The following is a 14,402-nucleotide window of genomic DNA, read 5'->3' on the forward strand; positions in this document are numbered from 1 at the left end:
TGGAACCGTCCGGTGTGGCTGCTACGTCGACGAAGGTCCTCGTCCAGGCAATTTGTCACGTCCGGCGACTGCTCGCTGCCCCGTTCGTTTGATGCCCTTTAGATTAATTACCTTTGCCTCCGATGCGCGCATATGGCCGCGCGTGTCATGCGTGTTGCCCGCGCTTCATCATCGTTTGGTCATTCGCAGAAAAGCCGGTGTCCCTCGACAGGTTCGTTAGGCGCTCGCTTACCCTGATATACTTCTTGATAAGGCGTGTCTCCTGCATCGAGATTGCAGATACGTGGATTTCCATGAATCCGACTAATTTCGATAACGTTGCCAGGTGATTTGGATTGGATTAGAAATGTCATAAAGACTGTAGTTAGTTTGAAAGCGTGTTATCAAATCAGATGAATTATAAGTTAAAAACTGATGGGACTATTTGCCAGAACTAGCTGTGATTTAGATTGAAATAATGTGGTAAATATGGCCGTTTTAAATCGATCAGTTGATGCGGAGACTGATCAGATGATATTCAGATATCGACGTCTTGAGGGAGTTTAGGAATTTTTCAAGTTGAGTAGTCTGACAGTTTGCAAATGATACAAATATTTGTGAGACTGTGATTTGATGCTATAAAGTTGATGGATTCGGTTTGAAAGTTTACGAGAAGGATACTCAAATAAATTATTGATTTTGTAAGAACTCTTAGAGATTTTTTAAGCCGGATGAGTTAAAAATTTAGAACTGATAGGATCACTTGTGAGAGATAAATGTAATTTATATATTCTTTGCGTGGAAAAATGATTATACATAGTAAACTGTTCAAGATTCTTTTGTTCTAACAATTGAATGTTCGTATCTAATCAGTTTTATAATTTTAATTCTTTCCACGAATAGATTAGTCTTTTTAAATAAAAAATGTTGGAAATCAATCGCTCAGAAATTGTCGGAAAAATGATAAATTTTGCGAACAAAGCAAGTGATTTACTAGATGCAATGATCCAAATAAAGTTAAAATAACTTTTAAGTTCCAAGATAGTTTGAATATCTTCTTTTTGTAATTACATGCAAGTTAAGTGATTTACTATTTAGTTCACGTAACTATTACTCGCAGCTGTGATATCTATGATATGTATCTATGGTACAGTGGACACTAAAATGAGTAACATCTTGCTCGTTTATCACTTTTAGATTGATACATCATGGTTTTAGTACGTACTATATTATTTATTACATTTATGAATTGCTGTAGTTGTGGAACAGATGATTAATGACGGCCGACATTAATTGTTCTATTCGCGATTACTTTGTTTCGAATTGGAAACTGTTACAATTAGGATAGCAAGAGAAATGATATATTAACCTTATTTTAACTCATTATACTTTACATCTCGAAATTGTATTTCTTATGATTGATGCCGTAATTTATATTAGAGAAAAATGAAAAACTTTGCCGGAAAATATACATCGTATTAAAATCCGTACGGTTTGTTGCGATATAGCTATTTACGTAATTCTCCTTTTTTAATTAATAAAACAAAACTGTGTTTCTTATACTTCAATATACATTAACGCGTTACAAAACATTCCAGTCATATTGTATTAACAGAATAGTATTCTAGCTTCTATTGTAATACAATAGCATATTATGTAGTACTTTAATTAAAATGGAATAATTATAGAAGAAAAGAATATCCTAGAATATTACTACAGTACTTACTATACTCCTTGATATAGTGATTGTTCACGTTATATTCAAATATATCTCGTATTAGTATATCAACGATGTACGTATATACTGCCAGTTACGAATATTATTAATATTAGGATACTTGCTGATATTTAATACAAATTCCATGTTTTTCATTGCTTCTATTTCCTTGTTATTTTTTTATAATTCTGTAATTTCGTTCGTATAATACATACATATGTAGCTTCTGATGTATAAAATACGAAATAAAATAAAATTTGTTACTACTTTCTAGAAAAGTAAGTATCTTAATATCTGTGGCCAACAGTGTATGTATGTACAGAAGTGTACATATACAGTATGTATAGTTAGAAAGTAACTACATCTTCCTGAAATTGGAGTTCTACGACTAACTTTGCCATAGTGCAGCGATTATTCCCCCAAGGGTTTTCGTAATCGCAATAATAATGGTAAAAGATCGTAACATCCATGACAATATGAAAGCATTGTGATATTCACTGTGAAAGATAAACGAAGGAAAAATGCGATAGTTGTTGCACGTTTTCCACCGGCGATCTCAAAACGGATACTAGATTCTCGGTAGCTGGAGCTCGTCAAATTATTTCCTGGAACATGTCCAGAAAAGAGGAAATCCGGAGGGATTAGAAATCCTGTAACTGGAAAGAATACCTACGGTTGATATTTTCCTCGTATCTTGCTATACCACGAGATAGAAATAAAACATTGGTAAAATTAAAATGAAGAAGCGTCGGATTACCATGTGTAGTTTTCCATTGCTTCGTTGAAATTGGTTCGTAGATAGAGAAATTTCATTTTCGTTATTTAATCGAAGATATCAAGGGTTCAAAATTTAATAAAGATAATGACTTTGATATAAATTGCTTATAAATATTCCTTCTTTCGTTATTTAATGAACTCTTAAATACACGGTTTTTCCAAATGTAATGAAATATCTTAAAGTTTTTAATCTATACGTATTAGGTTGTCCGAAACGTGTCTTTCGCAAACGTGTTTTTTACAACAGTGCATCTTCGTACAAACGTGAAACCAAGTCTATGAAATATCGCGTTGTTTATCTCGACAGAACAAAATGGATCATACGTAATTCGACAAAATAATATAAAATAAAAAACGTGGTGCGTCTATTACTTCCTCATAAAGCGAAATAAACTTTTCGGATATCATAAATACATCATAAAACAATCGAATTTTTAAAACCCCTCGCATTGTTTTATATAAAAAAAGAATTTGTTGCCAAACGACTGGTGTGTAGAACGTACAAATAGAGATATATTATGTATTTAAGGGATAATCGAAATATCTCTTCAATTACATGCTGCAATTTCAACACACGATAATTGTATCAACTGAGACAGCCTCTATGAGGATACCACCATCGCTTTGATCTCTTATTGTATTTGTAAACCTCCTAACCCTTGCCTGATAATATCTAAATTCTCAAATAGCCTCAAGAAACACAGAGAGATAGAGACGTCATCCCTTTCCATCGTCAAACCAGATAGAAATCATTGTAGAACTACGTAACCAGTAACACTCACTTACTCTAAACCTAAAGCAACGTCGAGTCTCACCTAAAATCCCTATCTCGGTCAGACAAAACAATCACTCCCTCCTAAAATTCCCAGCTCCAGTCAACATCCAGATCTCCGCAACTGATTCAACAAACGTTCCTTTACCTCTGCTTGAGCCACCTAAACCGTCATGCAACATTGAAACCACTTTGATGTCTATTACCAGGGATCGAATGAAACTGTTGACTGTTATAAATAACAGTAATTTACCGAACTCTTAACGTTTCAGTTATTTCCTTTTTATTTTAAGACAACTTTGTACGTCGACACTTTAATTCCGTCGTGATCTTGTATTAATTGTTTTATTTCCACTAACAATTAGAGGAAAATTCAACGAAACAAAAACCGATTAATTACGTATTGCAACTTGTTTATTTTAGGAATAGTATCGCTAAGGAAGTACAAATTTAATTTCTTTTTCAAACAAAACAGACGTTTCATCTTTTTCTACTTGCACGAAAATAAAAATTTTCTATTTATGCAAAAATATATGGAATAAAACTTTCAGTAGATACACTTCACTGTGTAACTGTTTTCTTGAGAAAAAGAAGGTAATAATCAAAAAATTATCGTTTCATAACTATTTGGAAATTTTAACAGTTTCATTCGATGTCTGTCTATTACCACGAAACTATCGTCGCGACCCTAATCTCACTGGACATCGTGTTCATTGTTAGCGTATTCTGAATAAGTGAAAATAACGCAATAATCGGGTATGAAAACCGATCGACACGGATGTAAAGAGAGAACGGAGCGGCGGGTCCTCGTCCAAGTGTAGGCGGAAAAACGGTTCGAGTTAAGTAAATACGCGCGTCGTATCGCCTTCTATTCCGGCCGAGTGGAAAATCGTTTCGCGTTCATCCTCGAGAGGCTTTTGCGCGGATGCTCGTTTGAGGGGAAATTAGATCGGGCAATTTCCATTGGGATAGAGAAACGACGAAAACCGGTGTGCAGAGGGAAAATGTGGATTAAGTCACGTATACCGACCAGTTTCGGTGAAAATCAGCCGACTGAATGACGTTCGCGTGAAAAAAAAAAAAAAGGTTGTAAAACTTGCCGGAACTCGCTAACGAGCCGCTGTAGTCTTTCCGTGGAGTTTCCAGGCAAACTGATCAGTCGGCCAGAAAGTTGCAAACGTTTTTCTTTCGGAGCTTTTTATCTGCCTTTTGTATTTCGTCGGAAAAATTAGTGTATAAAATTGGTGGTACGAAGGAACGAGCGTTTCGTTTGTGGCTGACGGTTTGATTGCTGAAAATCTTAATTTGTGTGAACGTCTTTTTCTGAGAGAAATGGGGAAGGTAACTTGGAAATACCGAGCAGAATGATTTTTTGATAACATTTCTTTGTATTGAGAAAATAGGAAATATTAAAACATTTAGCTATTAAAACATTTAGGAAACGTTATTTCCTCGTAAAGAGAGAAATAATTTGCGAACTTGGGGTGAGAATTTACATTTCTTTGTTCGATGAACAAACTGTTACATGCGTCTCTTCGTTATCTCAATCCGTTTATCGAGGTATCTCTGTATTCTAACACTTCTCTCCCTAAAACTGGAAAAGTATTTGCTTATTTGTATTTTAATTGAGATTGGAAAGTATAAATGAACACTAAAAATATTCGTTTCCATAGACTTTGGAAGCGAAGGTTTACAAGCAATTATGTAAAACAATAGGGAAAATTAATTACTAGATGGAAGAGGCGGAGGAAACAAAAGAAGTAATATCGAAAGGTCAATAACATGATGGACAGATCTGGAATGAAGTAGATAAACGACTATATAGTCGGACACAATATCAATAAACACGATAGAACATCGGTTATTTACGATAAATTGAAACAGTTCAATTTTCAGCAAGCAAAATAGAACTGTATCGAAGCGTGATTTATAGTTAATAAAATAATGCCTACGGTCTAAAAATTGGTTGATCGCACGATTATTTTTCATTCCTACGTTCATATTGATTGCCATAATACGGCAATAATCTTCCGATATATGTAATCCAAACGTAAGTTTGATTTTTCTTATTTTACCCGACCGTGCTTTTTATTTGTTCGACGTTTGAGTACTTCAACGGAAAAATTCTCAAATACTTGCTATGTTTGTCGTGTAGATAGATAAATAGAGCTGTAGATAGCGGATAAATGTAAAAATGCCCTAGGAACCGAGAAATCGATAAAACATATGTACGTTTGAATAGGTAATTGTACAGAGAAATAGGTAAAGAAATATATTTAGAATTTCCAAAGAATACAATTATATAGATATACAAAAATAACATCATATTGTATAAATATTACACCGTTCTTAATGTTACCATTACTCTATAGTTATATTACTGATATTTCGAGCATTTTAATATTTTAAAATTGATATTGCGTTAAGTATTAGCAATATTCTATATTCATGTCTCTCTTAAACATTAGTATTTTATAATATAAACGTCGTAATCAATGTTAGTAATATTTTACATCATTACTATTTCAACTTGCTTCCATTTGCAATAATTTGTTTCAAAGATACAGACAAGTGACAAATTATTAAATCACCACTTACGATAATCTACAAGATGATAAAATAACCTAGGAAGAAAAGATAGAACTTTTACATTTTCTCCATGAAAGTAAATTAGTAATTTATCTAACAGATTACATGTTCTCTCCATTTTATGCTCCATCCCCTTTCCCAATAAATTGAAGGTCCCACTGATTGATTTAAATCGATGAACAATTGACCAGGATTTGAGATAACAATAAAGCACAATTACGATAGTAATCTATAAGAAAGGAACGCAAGCGGGATTCGGCAGAACCAAGGAAGACGATACAAACCGAGTAGAAGCAGCAAGGTACCGTGCAAGAGGATTCGATTGCTTGAGAAAGTAGCATCGAGAATAGAAAACAGAGTGAGGATAAAGGGGGCAAAATCACGCGAAATCGTACACGTTAAGCCAGCGAGAACGCTAGAGTTATCGGTTGGTGAATGGGGGAACAGGTAAAACGATCGACAAAAAGGAAGACGATAGGAAACGGAACGAGACGAGACGAAACAAATGACGTACAAAGAGGGTGAACGAGGAAAAAGATAAATGGAGAAATGCACCGCGTAACGTGCACAATTGTGTATTTATTTGAATGGTTTCCCGGGGATTAGACGGTTTAAAAGGATTAAATTAGATTGTGTTTAACCAGTGGCCGAGAGAGACCGGTAGCACATCGCTGGAAACGGTCCAGTGAATTTCCGACTCCGAAGCTGAAATTTACTCGTGAATTCACGCTGCTCGCGGTTCGAAGCGAAAGCGTTTGTATTGCTCGACAGTTGACCTGTCTCTTAAGATTTTACGTCACCAACGACGAGAGTATTCGCTTTTAAGTATCTGGATAGATTGGTCGAGTTGGAGCAAGATGGCACATTACTAGCGAATAAATAAAATAAGATTAGATATTAGTAATGATGTAAGGTATCAGTGGAATGTAGAAATTAATGATCAAAGGCGATATTTGTTATCTTCTTAAAGAATCAACCATATTTTTACTTTCCAATATTCTAGATACCCTTTTAAGAAATTAGAAATTGTTTACGAATTCTTTCCGCTAACAATTCTTTACGATCTTGTTCATAGTTCTTAACAAAAGTTTTGTACCTTTCACGATTGAAACAAATGTTTTCAATTGATCGAATAAATTGATCTAAATATAATTAGAACAGCGTGGATAATTATCGACAGAATCGAAGGAACATTCGTTTCTTTTCCTAGTTGAAATAATCGAAGTAACGGAAGGAGTTTAGTATTCGCCAAGTGAGTTTGTTAAGTTTAATCATAATTTAAATAGTTATTATAACGAATAATATCTTCCTTAAAAACATTAACGTCTGAAATAACGCATTAATGTAATTACTTATTTATAAAGTGCAGCTCAAATTAAAATGTTTATGAAATTTTGAGAGAAAGTTCTTTGTTCGTAAAGAGAGAGGTTTTATTTACTAAAACCAGTGGAAGTTTAAAGGAACATTTTAAGATAATTGGACAAAGTAATGTCTCTGAGAATAATATTCTAAAATATTTCGAATTTTGTTTGGAACGTAGAACGTTCCATTACCTGATAGAATAATCAAAATGATAAAATTGAAAAATGCACTCTATGTCATTTACAAAATCCACAAACTATTTCCATGCAGGATCCACGCTAACATATGTGCAACGCTTATCTGATTTGTAGTAATTTACATCTCGTATGTGTTTGGCGGAACAATATATCAGCCTTATGGTAAAAAATTCGTTAGCTATGCATAAACCAAACGGCGAGGCCATTCCACGTATGTATACGCTGAATATACAAAGTGTTATTTATTAAGCTTTAAAATACGATACCGTAATCAACAAACCACCGGTTATATTGCTGGCTCTTTTTCGAGTGTACGCTAATCATTTCCAAATACCCCTGCGTAATTAAATAACAATATTGAATATAAAATGAAAACAAATATCAATTTATTTGGTTCTGCATTTCTTTTTCCAAACATTAAGCCAGAAAATATAATAAAATATAAAATATAAATATGAACGAAATGTACAAGTAAACTACAGATACGTTTAGTTTAGGCTACGTTTTAGTTTAGGAATTTGATTAATGTCTCTCGTTCCTTTGTGGTTTTTATTTTGTCACTCAAAGAATTTACAGTTCTTTTCTTATATACCGTATCCTTAAATTATATGCATTTCACTACGTATATTAGATACTTCATTTTTAATTAATAATAATAACACTTTCAATGCAGTATAATTTTATAAACTCCAGAGATAGTACAAGTCCTTCTAATTCTCATTTTTCCAATTTAATTCTCTTTCAAAATTCATTCATAGGATTGTTTGCTTCTTCTAGTTATCCGTAAAATGTCACAGAAAGTATATAGCATCGCTTAAAGATGACAATGAAAAGACTATGTTTTGAGGTAGCCGATTAAGAAGCTCCTGCGTTTTCACGAACGACATCGAGGCGTCATTCCAGAGAACAGAAGTTTCGGAATCCTTGAAAGTTTTGCAGAGTGCGAAAACTGGCGGATCTCGGTTCGTTATTAACCGTGCTCGGCACGAAATGAACTCCGTTGATCTTTGTCGGTGGATGATTGGCGTTTCTTTCGTGTTTCTGTGTGATTTCTTCGCGTTTGAAAACAAAGCCGCATTTCGTTTCCTTCTCCGTTCCGTAGTTTCTCGTCTTTTAATTAAAGGAACATAAACTTCGTTGTCTCTCTTTTTTTTTTTCATTTGTCCTGAGTGTATCGCGCGTATATTTGCATAACGGCCAAGGTACTGATCCTTTGATTAAGTTTTGTGCAAAACAATTGGAGGAATGGATTCGTGATATCCTGATATCCTTTCTTGTGAATTTATTTCTGCGTGTTTTAAGTAAACAATTAGAGGAGAGCAATTGGAGAAAGAAAAGAAGTAGTAAAATAAGAAGGAGAAGCTAAGGGAAGAAGAAAAATTAGGTTCGAGAGAGTTCGTAGAAGGGTTAGGTTAAAGACTAGTGTAAACATGGAAAATTGTCTTGTACTATTGAAGTAATTTGCAGAATGAAATTTTATCCGAGAATCAGCGTTGCAAAAGTTATCAAATACAAAATATATAAGTTTGCCGTGCCTCCCGTAACAATTCAAATGATTACATAGAAAGAAAGAGAAAAGAGTACCAGAGTCTTAGGTCTCACAAAATATCGTAAGACAAGAAGTCCACCTAAACTCAAATACATCGAACCAATCGTAACCTATTGCGTCTGCCAACAAGAACTCGAAAGTAAAATTTCTCCGCCAGCGTTTTAATCGATAATCTCTGTCACGAGCGATCTCTCCAACATTTATCGCGTTCATCCAGCTGTCTGTTTCCTCGTTCCTCCGCGTTTGCCAGCATTTCGACATTCCCTGTGCCGATTGAACCCGCATTTCCATTCAGTCGCTTATTTATTCATCGTCTCGCGCTTACACAGAACGAAAGCGTCACAGGAAAAAAAGCGGATAAAATATAAGAGGAAAGAAAGAGGAGAAAGCAGGAAACGAAGAGAGAAGAGAAACTAAAAACACACCGAGATCAGGATGGATAGCTGACATAGCCTTCGATCAGATTAACCTGCTTTTAGACGCCATCAAATATTTATCGATCCAGTGTCATCCCGGTTCTTCGCTCTGTTCAGAATGTTTTTGCCTTCGCTTCCTTTTTTCTTTCTTTTTTTTTTTTTTTCTTTTTGCCCACCCCTCCCAGAAACTCGAAGTGTGGCGACTGAAGGAGAATGAGGCTGGTAGCTTGCTTGGTTCGTTGGTTTGTAACTTGGAATGATGCATGGCTGGCTATTGGGAGAATGCAAATTGAAAACCAATACCAACCCCAGTCCTCACAGACTACTGGCGGACCAATGTATCGTACGACAGCTAGAAGTTTCGAGACAGAGGACGAACTCAATATCTATTCTTTCGTGAGAATATCTCCACTTTTTCTCCTTCTGTCTGTATCGATATATATCGGATGATCTCGTCTTTTTCCGTGACAAATTCTTTAGTTGCGGAAAAAGGAATTTTTGTACGTTGTTCTGTTTGTTTGGTTAAGTTTATCTCGCGTTCAGTTGGGTGTCAGGTCTTTTATCGTATAAAATGTAATAGCTTGTTTTATGTGTAGTCGATACTGAAAAGAAGAAATACGTAGCTTGATCGAGACAGTAGATTAATTTTGATTTGGAATTATAGTATGAATATTCTTTATAACCAAAGTTTTGTTTCTCCCAAAGGAGAAACTTACGACTCGTAATTCGCCGTGTAATTTGTCCTTTTTTTTTCTGACATAAACGATATATTCCTATTATAGAAAACGAATAATTCGTTTTCACAGCTTTCGATGTTTTGGCTCTTGCGATAGATATATTTCGTATTACTTTACGATTTATGCACCTGTGTAAATATAATTTATAATTATAATAACTTGTTAAAAACTGTTGAGAAAACGCTTGGAGGGTAACTCAATTGCTTCTACAATTATTTGTACAATTAATTTCACGCGAACGCTCAAAATGTTTTTGCGAGTTTTCTTTTTAGAAAGGATAAATTATCATAATGTTTAAAAAAAAGGAAAACATAGCTCTACCGTCGTCGACGGAATTTATTCGTGCAACTACTTAAAACTTTTTCCCGATGTCTGACAACGGTCTAAAATGTTTACGAACTTTTTCGAATCACTGAAATATCACTGTTTCTAAAAAGATAGTAATTACTTGGATAAGTCGGCTACCTCTCGATTTTCAGAGAATATTCAAACACTTTCGCAAAAACATAAAAGTCCAGAATTTTGTAGAATAATTTGCAAAACCTTGTAGCATGATTATTACAATTTTGCATCATAAACCATTGCGCATTTCTAATATTAATCATGCAAAAATCGCATTTTCTAAATCAGAGGAAACAAAGATCTTCTGTTTCTCGCGTGGCTATTCAATGAGAAAGAATATTTTCCTTGAGCTTCTCGATCACGCGAAACTTTTTTATAACACGCCCAAATCGTTGCTTTTGCAAAGACCGGGCGCTGGTAAGGAAACTCCTGCAGCTAGAATTTGCAGCCGATTCTCTTTTTACAAAGGAAAGATCTATTCGGCGTTTTCTTTATTTCTCGAACCGGATCCGAGCTCCCTGCGCTTCTTCTTCCTCTTCGTAGGAATTTCTTTCCTCCTGCTATTCAGCAGATTGCAGTAAAAGAAGGGACGCAGGATGAATTGTTCGATCGACCTCATCGCAAAGAACACGCCGAAACAATGGAAATGCCTCATAAAACTTCACTTCCTCGGCGAATGAATTTTCCGCGAGAACTAACTTCGCATAAATTTGAATCGACGATTTTACTCTATATATTATTATAATTATGTATAATTCGATTATAATAATTTCATGTAATTTCGAACGAAAGAGGGAAATATTTAGTGGTTTAATTAGATTAGTTGTTGAATAATTTCAGAAAGTGAAAACATCGATATTGTCAAATTATACTAATACAACGATTGAACTTCTGAATATGCTTTTGACAGATAGAGTTAATATTATGCCGAATGTATTATTTCGTGATTAATATCGAACTATAAAAACGTTTCAATTGCAGGATCATGTTACACTATATACTAAAAGTAACATATTTTACGATACTTACGATACGATGATTCACTTTTGCCATTCCTCGCAATTAATATTTTGCAATTGATAAGTCTGCGCCATTGTTGAATAATCAAGTTACTAATAATTTTAAATCGGTGTCCTATAAAAATTCGTCTTCAAAATTACGATGTTACGTACGCTTTTTAACAAATAATTGTTCTCCACTTAGAGTTACCTGATGATATCCCGTATAAATCACGATGAAAATTTCCCGATCACGACAATAACGGTTGCCACGGGAATTCGCAAAAAGCGCGATCAACGATTAGCCGACGAAATTCCATTGATCGACGTGGCGTATCGAGTTACACGGTCGAGCTGGGCGCCGAGCCGTAACTAATTACAACGAAAATTGAGAACATCGTCGTCGTACGTGTCGTAGTTGATGTAAAATTTGGTGATCGTCGCGGCTTGATCCCGGTGCCTCGTTATTCCGGCTTTTAGCGAAATTACGTTCGCGGTTTGTTAATCGTGTCTGACGTTCTCAAAGTTTTCCATCGCTGCAAAACTCGTCGTGAATATCTCCCTTTCTCGCTCTTTTCTTCCAATTTTTTCGTTTTTTTTTTCCTTCCTTCCCCTCCCTCTCTTTCTCTCACTGTTTCTGGTATACGCTCGTGAATCGACGAATTTTTCGTCGCTTAATTTTTTAATCCGCTTACCATCAGTTCGCCTCTCGACGCACTTTTTGCGCGATTTGTCGCTGTAATACGAGTTAGATTTATTCGAGTTGGTAACGTTGCGACTGTTTGAAAAACGAAAATTGAAGAGATGCGTGAAGTAAAGCTATGAAGTGTCTGATGCAGCTGGACATGTTGAGAGCTGCAGTATTGTTGTGGTCTTGCTTCGTGGTCTTTTATTTGTGATAAAAATGAGAAACGAAATGCAAACTTTGTTTGTATTTGCTTACAACTGATATTTCATACTGGATTTACTTTTGATTTTGAGCGATTTAAACAAAACGTTAGTTACGTGTTTGTGGTCCAACAATATTTATATAATAAATATCTTTTTTCCTCTCTCCATACCATCCGATGAATTAATTGAACTTCATAATTAAGTGAGGATGGTTGGTCATGTATTGGAAATTTCAAAGTATAAATAATAAAATACGTATGGTTAATTTTCAGAAGCTGCGTCGATCTACAAATTGAAAACACACAGAAAAAGTGATGATGTGACACGATTTCCTAGATCTTCCTTTGAATTTATCATTATTTATGATACTTTCTTCGCGAATCAGCTCGTGAAGATACGTCATTTGTTTCTTAACAATAAAAATATTACCCTGTACCTATGTAATGGAATCAAGAAATTTATAAAATGTGGAGTTCGTCGGTTCGTCTCCTAAAAGGCTCACATATACGGTATGTATATAATCTTGCCATCTCTAAGGATAATCTCACAGAGGAAACATCAAATCTTCTATATCAGACAATTTTGTCAGCGGCAAAACGAATTTCTACATTGTCCTCTCTTACGTTCCATTATTTTCTAAAAGTACTTGTCACGTTGCACCCTGATAATGGCCAATTCAAAACGTGGCAGCCGGATCTCTCCGTGTCAAGCAAGTTGAACAAAAGTTGGTCGCCGGTGGTAAAACACTCACCGTGAAGCTTTCAGAGCGTCGAAGACTTGAGAAGAAGAAGAAGAAGACCTCTGTTCGAGGTCACGGGAGCTTTAACTGAGCGTCTTCTTTCGCGATAAGAGCTTTCCTCCGTGCTCTTCCTTCAGACTCTCTCTGTTATCACATGATGCATCATGATAGAGACGAATAAGTGGCGAAGAGAGTGTACGGAGTGCAGCTGCTCGCGCAGCTAGCCTAATTACCCATAATGAACGTGCCGCTTTAATTGAAAACGCTTCCCTTCGTAAGCACGACTTTTAGTTTCGGATCGAAGGTCTTCTTGACTTGCAAAAGCCGGGATGAAAGGGCGGAAATAGAGCGAAAAGGAAACCAAGGATTGCGGGCTTCTCGTCGAGAATGTAACCTGCACCCTTTCTTATCTTTTCCTTCTTTACACTCTTGATTTTTCATTTTTTTCATTTGCTTTTCTCATTACGGGCTGGATGCCAGTTTCTACTTAAGTTGGCCCATATGAAACGTTGGTTTTTAAATAAAACTTTAATTACACTTAGTTTCTGTACATCGTCATATATACGATCAACGTAATATTCATCCGCTTCAACGCAATGTCTCAAATATTTATTAGTTTCGTTATTCCAGATTTTACATACGAATCGTGTATATACATACTTATTATTCGGAAATAGCAGTAACTCAAACTTAATGCTGAATTTAGACGCGAATGAAATTTTTGTCTTGATTTTAAATTCAAATTTAACGTTTTCTTTAACTTTAAGCACGAGCAAAATTATTTTAGTTGCTTGCATTTAACATTCCCTCTTCGAAGCTGCAGTTTATTCAACGACTCGTTGAATAAAAATACAGCAAGCATGTCCAAATTTATGATGCATCTTTGTCTCAAATATAATTATACGTAAAACCACATAGATATAAAGTAACGTTAAAACTCTCAGTCTCTCTCGTCGTTTTTAGCAGTCTAACTATAAAGATCGACATCTATGAAAAGTTCTCGACGACACGATGTTCCATATCTAATCTCGCTACCGAATTAAAATAAAATTTTAACATTGCTCGTAATGTTCTTTCCCTGTTAAATGAAAGCAATCATTAGTGTTATTAACACTAATTTCATTTCACCACTACGCTATTAATATTCATTTCATTTTACTTTGAACAAAAATCCAAAATCCTCCATTTTCTCAAACGCATGATCGGTGAAAGCTACGCTATGAGGAAACCACCGTATCTTGAAGACATTATCCAAGGAATAAAGCAGCACCATAAGCAACATCTTTCCCTAGAAGGGATCGAAGGCAAGCAAAGCAATACTCAAACGCGATTCAGGT

At 35.2% G+C, this 14,402-nt stretch overlaps 1 protein-coding gene across 1 annotated transcript in view; it reads left to right on the forward strand.

Moving 5' to 3' along the window:
• LOC117159636 (uncharacterized) overlaps positions 1-14,402 on the forward strand; it is a 558,819-nt gene that overhangs the window by 215,026 nt on the left and 329,391 nt on the right. The gene's annotated exons all lie outside the window — the stretch shown is intronic.

Source organism: Bombus vancouverensis, chromosome 8, assembly GCF_051014615.1.
Source record: "Bombus vancouverensis nearcticus chromosome 8, iyBomVanc1_principal, whole genome shotgun sequence".
Lineage (NCBI taxonomy): Eukaryota > Metazoa > Arthropoda > Insecta > Hymenoptera > Apidae > Bombus > Bombus vancouverensis.